This window comes from Notamacropus eugenii, chromosome 1 (assembly GCF_028372415.1).
Source record: "Notamacropus eugenii isolate mMacEug1 chromosome 1, mMacEug1.pri_v2, whole genome shotgun sequence".
NCBI lineage: Eukaryota > Metazoa > Chordata > Mammalia > Diprotodontia > Macropodidae > Notamacropus > Notamacropus eugenii.
Window position 1 is genome coordinate 248,256,943 of NC_092872.1, and position 12,293 is coordinate 248,269,235.

Genomic DNA, 12,293 nt, shown 5'->3' on the forward strand with positions numbered 1-12,293 from the left:
TATAACATCATTTCTGTAATGTGTAATTGAAATGAAATCTGGGAGCAGATCAGTGCCAAAATTACTGTTTTAGTTCATGCAAGTGTATTTCCATATTCCTTTTTCTGTTGTCATGGAGACACAAGGGATGTGTAAGAGGCAAAGTCAACAGCAGCTTTCAGGGATGGGCATCTGATTTAAAAGTTTAAAACCTTAGAAATGCATTAAACTGAAAATAGGGAATCCGTGTGTGGTCCTTTAAGGGGAGAGATGTCCATCAAGAATAAAGATGTCAGCGATGGCAGAGCAGAAAAAGAAGCCATTAAAACCTGGTTCACAACAGAATTCTTTCCAACCGCGTTGGTAGCCAGTGGATGGGAGTTGGCGGTTTAAGTTTTCTGGATTTAGCACCTGCTTGAGGAAGGGAAAATTGGTTTCCACTTCCTTTCGAGCTATGATGATGATGAATCTCAAGGGTGTAGGCTTTTTTTGTAACCCAAAAGAAAGTGAAGGCAGTGAGGGAAAAATACAAATTTTTTCATTGGTACCTTCTTCTGTAAAATGAGGGGACTGGGCTAGATGATCTCTATGGTCTCTTTTGAACTCTGCGGTGATCATTGTAATTAATAATATTAATAATGACAAGAATAGTAACTGCCATTTATAGTTACTTCAGAGGTCGTCTGGTCTAACCTCCTCATTCAACAGATGAGGATATTGGTGGCTCAAGATATTAACTGATTCTCCCATGGTCACACTGATAGACAGTGTTCAAGACTGGTTGCAAACACCTGCCTTTCAGATTCATAGGGTTTTGGAACTGGAAGAGAACTTAGAGATTATTCAAGTAGTAGAAAGGACACAACTTGACCCAGGGCATGTTTCCACTATTTCCACTTTTAAACATTTATTAAATGACTCCTATGTGCAGTGGTTGACAGGGTCATTGTCGTGAACAGAGAGCCAAGTGATTTTGTTGTTGGTGTTCAGTCATTTCAGCCATGTCTGATTCTTCAAGACCCCATTTAAGGTTGTATTGGCAAAGATAATGGAGTGGTTTGCCATTTCTTTCTCCAGGCCATTTTACAGATGAGGAAACTGAGGCAAACAGGGAGAAGTGACTTGCTCAGGGTCACATAGGTAGTAAGTATCAGATCAGATTTGAACTCAGGAAGATGAGTCTTCCTGAGTTAGGGCCTGACACCCTATCCGCTGTGCCACCTAGTTGCCTCTGGAGCCAGGGAGATCTGAATTCAAAGGCTGCCGCTAACAAATGTGACCCTCAATGAATCATTTAACCCCTTAGTGCTCTAGAGAACTCTCTCAGATACAACTTGCAGAGAAATTCCTGACCTGAATCAGTGGAGAGAGTTTCCTTCTCTGGGAGTTTCCTATACTAGTGAAGTCTCTGGTCTAGTGCTAATCTCTATCCGTACTATGTACACAATCCAGTGTTAGGTTCTAGGGCTACAAGGATGAAAGATAACTATAGGTATTTCCTTAAAGAATACAAATTTAGGGGAGAGGGGAGGAAAACACAGGATTAAGTCCTGGGCACAAAAATAAAGGATGGTCCAAGGTAGCATAGAATAAAAGCACAGAGAAGACCAAGATAAAGATATAAGAGAAACTTGAGAATGGAGAAATCTCCTTCTGCTGGATTCAGCAAGGCATCTTGGAGGAACTGGGCCTTGAAGGCAAAAAGGAATTTCAAATGAGAAGAATCTACTTTACGGTTAGGATACAGGTATCACCAATGCATGGAGGTGGGACTACGTCTGAACTAGACTTTAGGAGAGCATGGAGATAAATCTGGGCAGGATTAGAAAGGAGGCCAGTTTGGACTGGAAGAAAGGGTCTATTTAAGGAGCTGAAGGAGTGATTAAACCTTTAATACTGCACTAATGCCTGGGGATAGAAATACAAGAAAGCATGACAGTCCTTGATCCCAAGGACCTTACACTCTCATCAGGAATACAAACCAAAGAAAAGCCAGAAAGGCAACAGATGTCCATAAGAGGAGTCGTGGCTTGGAAATGGTGACCCAGAAGTCACCTGGTTCTGATTCTGGGTGAGATGCATGACCTAGTAAAAGGAGAGCTGACCTGGTGTCAGGAGACCTAAATTCCAGTCCTACTTATGATGCCAACTAGCTGAGTGACCTACCATCGCCCCTCTGAGCATTAGTTCCTCATTTGTAAAACGTAATGTAACAATAATTGAACTTCCTTTCTCACAGAATAATTGTGCACCTCTAATGGTGTGATAAGTCACAGAATCTTTCTGGGCTTTGATTTATACATCTTCAAAAGAAAGGCAGAGGGAGGGCGGGTCACGGTAGGTGATCTCTAAATTCCATGATCTCATCCTCCTTTCCAGCCTCATCTCTCACTGGCTGTTTCACATACATATACCCCAGGAAAACTGTACTGCCAATGTTCTCTGAAATCATCTTGGCCTCACTGCGCGCTTATTTACCTTATCCCCAATACCTGAAATAAGCTATTCTCTCTGCCTAATGAAATCTTTTACATCCTTCAAAGGAACAAGTCAGGGACTAACCTCATTGAGTCTTCTTGATTTTCTGAACAATCCCCACCCCCCACAGAAGCAATCTCTCCATCTTCAGATATTTCATTGATAACAATCTAGACCCTTCCCCTGCATTTATCATATTCTAGATTGTGCCTGAGTTATTTGTATACATGCCTTATCCTTCCCACTAGATTCCATGAGGGCAGACACCATGGTCTCATGCATCCTTGTGACAGCCTTAGGACTAGCATAGGAAGTTGCACAAAGAAAACTCATTTTAAAAAAGAATTGACTTTGTTGGGCCAGAAAATTTCCTTATAGCATGCTAGATAAATCTTCATCCCTCCAGGCTGGAATTTTTTATTTTCTGGGGGAGTGAGGAATGGGATGTCAAGAAGGGACAAAAAGGCAAGTTATATACCAAGCACTAGGCAAGTACCTGAAGGAGGTGGGGAGGTAGATAGACAAGGGCTCAAGTCACGTGCTGGTTCACTCTCCAAGGGACTGATTTCTGTTCCATGTCACACTTGATGGAGGCATTAACCTAAGTGAGTAAGAGACTTATCTGACAATATAATGAAATAATTTCTTTGGACATTTGACTTAATTATGCCCTAAACCAAAGGTCACAGGATTAAAATGATAGAGGCTCAGGGCCACTCTGTTTAGCAGTTTAATTGCATCTAGGGCTGGAGTAATTAATATCTATTTTAAGGCATGGCCTAGTAGAAGCCAGGACAGGTAAAGACCAGGCCACTTGGACCAGCAGTTGCTGAGCTGTAAGAAGCCAGATGCAGCTTAGCTTCTACTTACTTCTTTGCTTCTCTTTTTTATGATATAGAGTCCCAGATTGGGAACTAGAAAGAACTTTATGGATCACCAAATCCAATCTTTCATTATGCAGGTGAGGAAACTGAGGCCCTGGGAAGATAAATGGTTCCATATATGGTAAAAGCAGAGTGTTGAACCCAGGTCCTCAGATGTCAAACTCAGAGTTCTCTTCTCTTATAAGAACTTAGTCTCTGGATTTAAAGCTTATCCAAGGGCAGTTCCCATCTGTTAGACTCCTGGCTCAGTTTTCCCTTTTCTGTTCAGGGTGTTTACATTTCCTTTACCCGGTTTTTACTTGTTCCCCTAGACTGGGCACTTCAGGTTCTCATTCTCTGACATGAGGCTAATCAGACCAATCCCAGGCTGCAAGCTACCGTCAGTGTCCTGATCAGTTCCCTGCACAACTGAAAGAAGCCATCTATAGAGGGTACCACCAGGAGTCCCTGCTCTCCTGGGAATACAAAAAACTCCCTCTCAGATTAACGCCTGAGGCACCGACTCAAAGGGAGACACCCAACCTCTGCCAGGAGAACCAGCTGGGCAGAGCATCTGGGTCTCCAGAGTGGAAGTCTGCTAAGTGCCAGCAGGGCATGATGAAGCCTTTCTCACTGAGGCTTAGTGTGCTTTGAGGGAGGATGAAATCACCAACATCATCATCTTTTTCTGATCGAGACCTCATTTGACTATTCCCGGGTAGGACTGGTAGCTAAGAAGTTTCCTGGGATATCTCAGCTGTGAACATCTGATGTGAAGATGGTAGTTCTGTTGCAGCTAAAGCCAAGTCCTGTCCTGACTGGGGTCTTCCATCCCAGGGCATCCCTACATCAATCCAGCCAGACTGGCCTTTTTCCTGGTCCTGACATATGAAATCATTGTTTCCTGGGCAAACTCCCAGGTGCTGATGGACTCTGGGTAACTTTCCATCCTCAGTGCTCCAGAGATCAGGATTTTCTCCAACAGATTAGCATCAGTTCTCTTTTGATGTACTTTCTCTACTGTGTTTGTTTCAGATTTATGAAAGTAGAGGTTTGCTGGTAAATGTTTAACAACCATCTCCAGTACTCCCTGCAAGTAAGGCTTCCAAGTGGCACATAGTTTAATTAGTGTAGAAAAGAATACAGTAAGTTCAGAATTTTATAATAATTTCTAGTTCCTTTTCCTAATTCCCTCCTACTTCTGCAATACTTACTAATACCAGAATTCTAGACTTGAGATCCCTTGGTTCTGGATCTCAGATCCCTTGGTGGTCACTGAGCCAAGTGATGCCCTTTGTGTCTGGGCCCTACATCTGTCCTTTGGTTCTACATTTAAACTACTTCTCCTGTAGATGCACAGCCCCTCCCTCTATGGTTGTCTTGAATTTTACTTACAAAATTTTCTTGAATGAATTTCCCCTTTGTGGGTGACAGAGCTTGCAAGTCAGCTCAGCTACAATGCCCCAGCCCTAAAACTTTCTCAACTGATGTCTCTATGACCAGTATTGATCTTCATTTCTGTGTAGACTTTCAATACTCAGTTTTTCTAAAAATTTCATGATTCTCACCCATCATCCTTTTCACTTCATCCTGGGCTCTATCTCATTTGTCCAGACATATTACTAATGACAGTAATTGTACCTAGCACTTTAAGGTTTGCAAAGCATTTTTATGCTTCATAGCAAACCTATGAGATAGGTGCTATTATTCTAATTTTATAAACGAGGAAATTGAGTTCCAGAGAAGTTAACCAATTTACCCAAAGTCACGTACTAAGTGTCCTGAGGAAGGATTTGAACCAGGTCTTCCAGATTCCTTATATACTATCACTTTTAATGCACCCAATGGTCCAGTCACACTGGCCTTCTTAGTTTTCCTTCCCCAGGACCCTGCCCTCTCCTCTCTATGTACCCCTGCCTAGAATGCACTCCCTCCTCATCTCCACTTCTAATCTCTTAGATTCAGCTCAAGCATCAACTTCTACATGAATCCTCTTTCAGATTCTTCCCTCAAATACTGGGTCATGACTTGTCCTTCCCCATAGAATTGTAAACTCCATGAGGGCAGAGACTGTTCTGTCTTGTATTATCAGCAACTAGCATGTACCTTTTACTTAGTAGGTGCTTAAGAAATGTTTGTTGATTGAATGGTTCTAGAATATTAGAGTTAGGAATATTAGGGCCCTTAGAGGTCAGCTAGGCTAATTCACTTTGTCTACAAATAAGGAAATGGAGGCTTAGGGGGGTAAAGTCACTGGCTCAAGGTCACTCTCAGGAGTCAGAGGCAGAGAAGAGTCTAGAATTTCTATGACTCAGCTCCCAGGCTTATGTTCTTTTCCCAACACCATACCTTTCTAGAATCAAAAGTACCCCTATTCCTCGACTCTCCTCTTTTCTCTACCATCACTATTATGTCCTTTCCCCAAGAAGGGACACAAGGTTTGTGAAATGAAGCTTATCACAGTGGATCTGCTGAATACCACGTGTTGTTCCAGCAAAAACAGAGAATGACAATCCAGGGATTCCTGCAAAAAGCAGTAACATATGGCAGATACTTAATGTTTAAAACTCACAGGCAGAGAGGGTGCCAGGTGATCTGGGTGGTGTAATAACACAAACGAGATTCATCAGTTGAAATGTAACTACTGCCCTTGAAGGACACATACACACACACAGAAACATATGGTGTGAATGCACACACAGACATAGATGCAGACACAGACACAGACACACACAGACACACACACATACAGATACAAAGACACAGACACAGACACACACAGACACACACACACACACACACACACACTGACCTGATGAAAGTCCAGGGACATGAGGAGAGTGCCTGTTCAGGAATTACCCTAAATAGTGAATTCATCTGTCAAATGAGGAAGCCAGACTACTGATCTCGTAGGGTCTTCCCCACTCTGATACTTGATGACAACATGATCATTAGAATGTGTTGTATCCATATGCTACAGTTTTGGTTTAAATGAAGAAAGATTTTTCTTTGTTTCATGAAATGGCACTCACTGGCAGAAAGCTAAAATCATCTGCTCATCAGGTGACTTAGGATAAAATAATGTCACTCCTCTGGGATGATTTTAACCTAAGAAACTCTCTGATCTCGAAAACTCCTTGCAATTTTAATAATTTATGATTTTAAAAACATATGATAAGGCCACTGGATAGTGCAGATAAACTCAGTCATCCAATCAACAAATGCCTGCTATGTGTCAGGCATTGTGTTAGGTGTAGGTCAGCCAGCAAAAGAGCCCCAATACTGCTCTCTCCCTAGTGAAGGGCTTCTATTCCGAGGTTACTCAAGGGAGGTTTTCTTTTTTGTTCATATTCTTGGTAGGACCAGCTCTCCCAACATACTTTTAATCATAGTCATCTACTCTATCTCCCATTACTTTTCCCTCCCCATGAACCTCTCTATTCTACCCCTTCCCTGACCCTTAGTCATCATATGCCATGCTCTCAAATTGTTAGTCCTTTCTGGCAGTAGGAAAACCAATCAACTCACATATCCTCTCCTAGAGATAGTCAAAGCAATTGTTAAGTTGTTTCAGTCATGCTGACTCTTTGTGACTTCATTTGGGGTTTTCTTGGAAAAGGCATTGGAGTGGTTTGCCATTTCTTCCTCCATTTCATTTTACAGATAAAGAAACTGAGGCAAACAGGGTTAAGTGACTTGCCCAAGGTTACCCAGCTAGTCAGTGTCAGAAGCCAGATTAGAACTCAGGAAGGTGATCCCAGCCCTCTAACCACTGAGTCACTTACCTGGCTATCAAAAGCCCAGTCTTTATGAATATGAGCAGCATACTCTATCTGAGATGATTCTCTATGTGAACTTTGAAGTGCACACAGATATTCTATGACTGCTTCCTGTACATTCTTTTTAAAAATGTCAACACTGTGTAGCCTTTTAATTACTCTGGATGAATGTTCTATTTCAGGGGTTGCAGACCCTGAAGATGTCAGTAGGAAGTCTGTGACTGCTGCTGGTGGTAGCTTCCTTGACAAATGTAGTCTCCCTCAGTTTTTGGGTAGCCATGCCTCTGGTCTCTAAAATAGCCTCCACTGGTTTGCTGCATATGGTCGAAGACATGATCATTGTTTTCTACAAGTTACTCAACTTTGCTGCCAGGGGCAGAACCAGGTTCTCCTGGGATGTGGATTCCGTGTTGTGTATCATCACTATTTATGCTGGCTGGTCCAGAGAGGCCATAAACTCCTTACTGGTGATAATTTTGCTGATTATGGAGTGAACAGTGGGTAGACCCAGCTGGAACATATCAGATAATACCTCCATATTAGTGGAGTCATAGACACTACTGTAGGTGAGAAAGTAGGTATGTAATGACTCTTCCTGGATCTTTCTAACTAGCCTGGAAAGGACTTTGTTGGTCTCAGAGAACAAATCGCAGACTTTCCCATTCATCTTCTCCTTAATAATAAAGCTGTGACTTTATTGTTCTTCCAGTCACTCATATTAATGGCTTCAGAAGTAGTATGCTCACTCATAGATGGAATAAGGGTTGCCACTTGCCTACTGAACTTGTTGGTGGCGCTGTTTGCTGATCATGTACCTCTAGGCATCACTTTCATGGGTTGCCATAGGTCTTCAGAAGTATGGTAGATATCAGATAAATGCATTCAAGCAACTTCAGATTGATATGCAAATGGAAGGGTGTCACTACACCACCTTCTCCTGCCCTAAATGCTCCTTAAGCATGGCCACTAGACTGAATGCCTGAGATGTGAAGGCACAGATGCCCAACTGCACCATGGAAAGGTTATAAAGGACAGAAGAATATATATGCCAAATGTTACCCTGCAGGTGGCTCATGAGCATAAGGTCCTGGACCTGGTACCAGCAAGAGGGAAGGGCATGATGGTAGATGTGGCAGAAGACTGTACTTATCTGAATTCAGTTTGTCCAATTGTTGACATATATGTACTTATAATAGCCTCTCCCATCAGCACAACTGAATCCTCCCCCTGATCTTCAGTCTGGTCTTGCTCTGACATTGAGGATCCTTCAGGAGGAGCAAGCTACTCCTGCTAGGTCTTATGGTGAAACTTGTAGCAAATATGGAGCACATGATCAAGGTAAAGATGTCAGATATCCTTGGTTGTTCTTTTTTCCTGAATGTGGCCTGAATATGGTCAGTGAGGGCATAAACATCATTCTTGAGATGCTCCACATACTCTTGGGAATGAGGCTCTGTGTTTGGCATTATCTTGGTAAAGTTTTCATCCATCCTTTCCTTCAGAGTTAGGATACAACCACGAACATGACAGTGGTTCCTCAAAGTCACATAGGTTCTTACTCTTTTCCAGGATATTCTCTCCAACAAAGAAATTGGGATTTGCAAACAAAATGTCCATTGATTCAGTCAAAACATGTCTGACACATCTCCATTTTGATTATAAATTTCTTGAGGGTAGGGATCATTTTGTTTTTGTCTTTGTATCTACATTGCAATTATAGCCCAGGATGCAGAAGGCCCTTGATAAATTACTTTTAAATTAAATTCGGCACACTTCTTTGAGTCTTTGAGGTCCCTCATCATTCTTTGCCATAAAAGTGACATCATTCCTTCCACCTCCACCCCAACAGCCACAGAACACCAACCTCAATGTCAGCAGCTTGCTTCTCAAGCCATCTTTCTGTCATTCAAAAGCCTGTCTGTTTCTTACCCATTTGACCTTTGGGTGGAAATTAATTAGTTGGGTGTCATTGTATGTTATGGGAACTGAAGAGCAAAATGGTTTTGTCTCTAGCTAAGGAAATGGCTCTGAATGTTTAACTCTTCACTGTAGTTGACTGAAGTAAAATATTTTGATCTTCTAGGGTCTGAGAAATAACTTTATTCTTTGTAAAGGTGTCCTCTATGTTTGATCTGTTCAGAGGTGAGAGATTCCCCATTATACTTGTCTTTTAGTTTGGATTCAATGAATATTGGCATTGTCTTATCAGGGGCAAGGTAAATTAGGGGAAAGGATGGATTATTCATTTGGTCAGTGGCATATTACAGGAATTGGGTACATGAAACTCCAATCCCAAGGGTACCTCATGTTTGGCTCTCTGTGAACATCAATGGGACAAGTATTACCATCTTGCCCTGAATAGTAGCACTGAGCACTGGGGCAGGGAGGAAGGCCAGTAGAGGGCATACCCCTTATTCCCAGACCAGGGAATAGGCTGAGTACGATCTCCTTCATGGAACAGGCTGGACTTGTTTCAGCACTTTCACTGGGCTCTGAGAGGCAGGATAGCACATTAAATAGAGAGTGACCTGGACTTGTGTAGCACCAATGTGACATTAACACTACCTATAGCAGCCATGAATATCCCAGTGTGATTCTGAATTGTGAAATTGAACATACTCTCCACATGGAAGACAGAACCAAAACATTTATTCAGACACCAGAAAGCTAAATCCTTCATAATAACAAAAATCTGTACACAATAACAATGCAGAAAACAACATCATCCCCAAGCCTTCCCCCTGCTACGCTTCCCACAAACCAGCTCCATTAAACAAATCACAAACAAGCTCTTTCACTCCTGCTAGCCAGCTGCCTGCTTGTCTGCATCCTTGCTAGCTCAACTGCTTTCTGACCAATTTCCCTTCAGTTCTTCTCTAGCTCCTCCTCTTCCTGTTCCACCCTTCCTGTTCCACCCATTCAGCAAACTCCTCCCACCACAGGCTCCACATGACTCAGACTTCCATGTGACCTCTTTGGGTCACATGGACCTATTAATGAATGAAAAAGATCTTCCCATTTAAATTACCATTAAGACTTGGAGTCAGGAAGACCTGAGTTCAAATCCATTTCTCTTTAGTCTCCTGTTTTGTGATCCTGATTATATTCCTGCCACCTCCCTTCAATCCAGCTGAGCTCTATTCCTGTGATCCATTCTGAAGAGACATGTCTTTGGACATAGCCTATGTAGGAATTTGTCTTGTTTAACTATGCGTATTTGTTGCAAGGGATTTGTTTTTCTTTTTCTAAAAGTAAGAAAGAAAATAGATTTTTGTTAATTGAAAAAAATTAAAAGATAATAAACAAAGATGATTCTTGAAACAGTATAAAGATAAACTGAGCTAATTCCTAATCCCAGTAAGACCTCTTGACATCTTCAATTAATCAGGAAACCCTTTGGGAGTTCAAGATCCTTTGAGAATGGAGAACACATTGCTAATGATGAGATTCCTAGTTAAATGTAAAAGGTGGTTGGATACTTCTCTATTTGTTAGACTGGACTTACTTGTTATCCCGGGGCCAGCATTGGATTTACTCTTTGCTTTGAGAAGAAAGAAGAAAAGAAGACATTGTCATTAAAGAATGCATGGTCTCATTGCTTCTTTCCATTTTGATCTAACCAGAAAATAGCTTAGTTCTTTGTCCAGCACTATCCTCAGCTACAGAGAGGACCCCAGGAACCTGCAAGAATGACTTGCATTTGCATGACTTTTCCTCCCTCTTTTAATTAGTTCATTCTCTTGCTTCTGGACTATAGAATAAGGAAGACATCTCACCCATTTTTTCAGATCAAAGATAGAATTGGATTGTTAACATGTTTAAATTCACCTTTTGCATGAGCCCACTCATGCAAAGTGCTGGAGGATCACAGCTTCATAAAGATTTACAGAGCGACAGCCTTTTCTGGGCTAAATCATCTCCCATCCTCTCCTGGTTCCCAAAGGAGACAAGTTGATACCACCTCTCTCTCCTGTTCCATGAATAGTGTCACATCACTCCTTAAAAGCTCCCCTGCTTCTTTTAAGTTTGTAATGCTCACAATATCATGGAATTGATGAATTTAAAAGAATCTCAGAAGTCATCAGAGTCCTTTTTTACCTATATATCAAGGATTGCATATTTGACATCCTTGTAAGTGGTCATCAAGGGATCATCCAACCCCTACTCAAAGACATCTGCTGACAGGGGAATGTGTGTGTGTATATGTGTGTGTGTTTGTGTGTGTGTGTGTGTACATGGATAGAGATATAGAGATGTAGTTATGTATTGATAGATATAGATATATACACATACATTTATACACATGTATATGTGTTTATATGTATGTGTCTATAGACTTGCCTCAGACAGTAACTAGCTCTGGGTGCTTCTGGATAAGTCACTGAACCTCTCAGCCTCAGTTTTTTTGTCTGAAAAATGGAGATAGTACCTACTTCATATGTCATTGTGAGAATCAAATGAGATAACATTTTTATGTGCTTAACAAACCTGAAAGCCTATACAAATGCTAGCTATTATATATTTGTGTGTGTTGTATGTATGAACACACACATACACAAGTGTATATTTCAGCATATATATTTGGACTGTAGTCATTGTGATGATCATTTTCCTCATGCCAAGTTAAAATCTGAGTCCCTGTAATTTCTACTCTTTAATTCTAGGTCTGTTCACCTGAGATTTGCAGAACAAGCCAAATTTTTTAGGCAGTATAGCCAAAAGAACATTGACTTTGGAGTCAGAAGAGGGTTTAAATTCTAACTTTGTCATCTAGCACTTGTTCGAATTTATGCTTTATCTCTCTGAGCCTCAGTTTCCTCGTCTATACAATTAAGTGGTTAGGATCAATGATCATCTAGAGACCTGTAAACTCTACATCTATGCCCTAGGATCCCTTCTCCAGACCTTGTTTCCACTCTCTATTCCCTCTACCTTGTCGAACAATCTTGAGTCTCTGATGATCCTATTTGCAATTCCATTTCTGAAGAAAGTAAAGCATTAACTTCGCGTCTACCTTCTCTGCACTTATTTACATGGTGTTTTACCTATTAAAATATAAGGGTCTTGAGGAAAGGGGCTGCTTTTGTTTCTTTGTAAACCCAATACTTTACTCAGTGCATTTAATAAATAACAATACATGACCGTTGATTGAGTGTACAGGACCCTCAAACGAAACCTTCCCGCCCTCCTGGCA

General features: G+C 41.4%; 1 protein-coding gene and 1 pseudogene across 1 annotated transcript in view; one reads left to right on the plus strand and one right to left on the minus strand.

Moving 5' to 3' along the window:
• Window positions 1-12,293, plus strand: part of CALY (calcyon neuron specific vesicular protein) — a 177,726-nt gene that overhangs the window by 115,168 nt on the left and 50,265 nt on the right. The gene's annotated exons all lie outside the window — the stretch shown is intronic.
• On the minus strand, window positions 7,250-8,716 carry LOC140524994 (eukaryotic translation initiation factor 3 subunit C pseudogene; annotated as a pseudogene).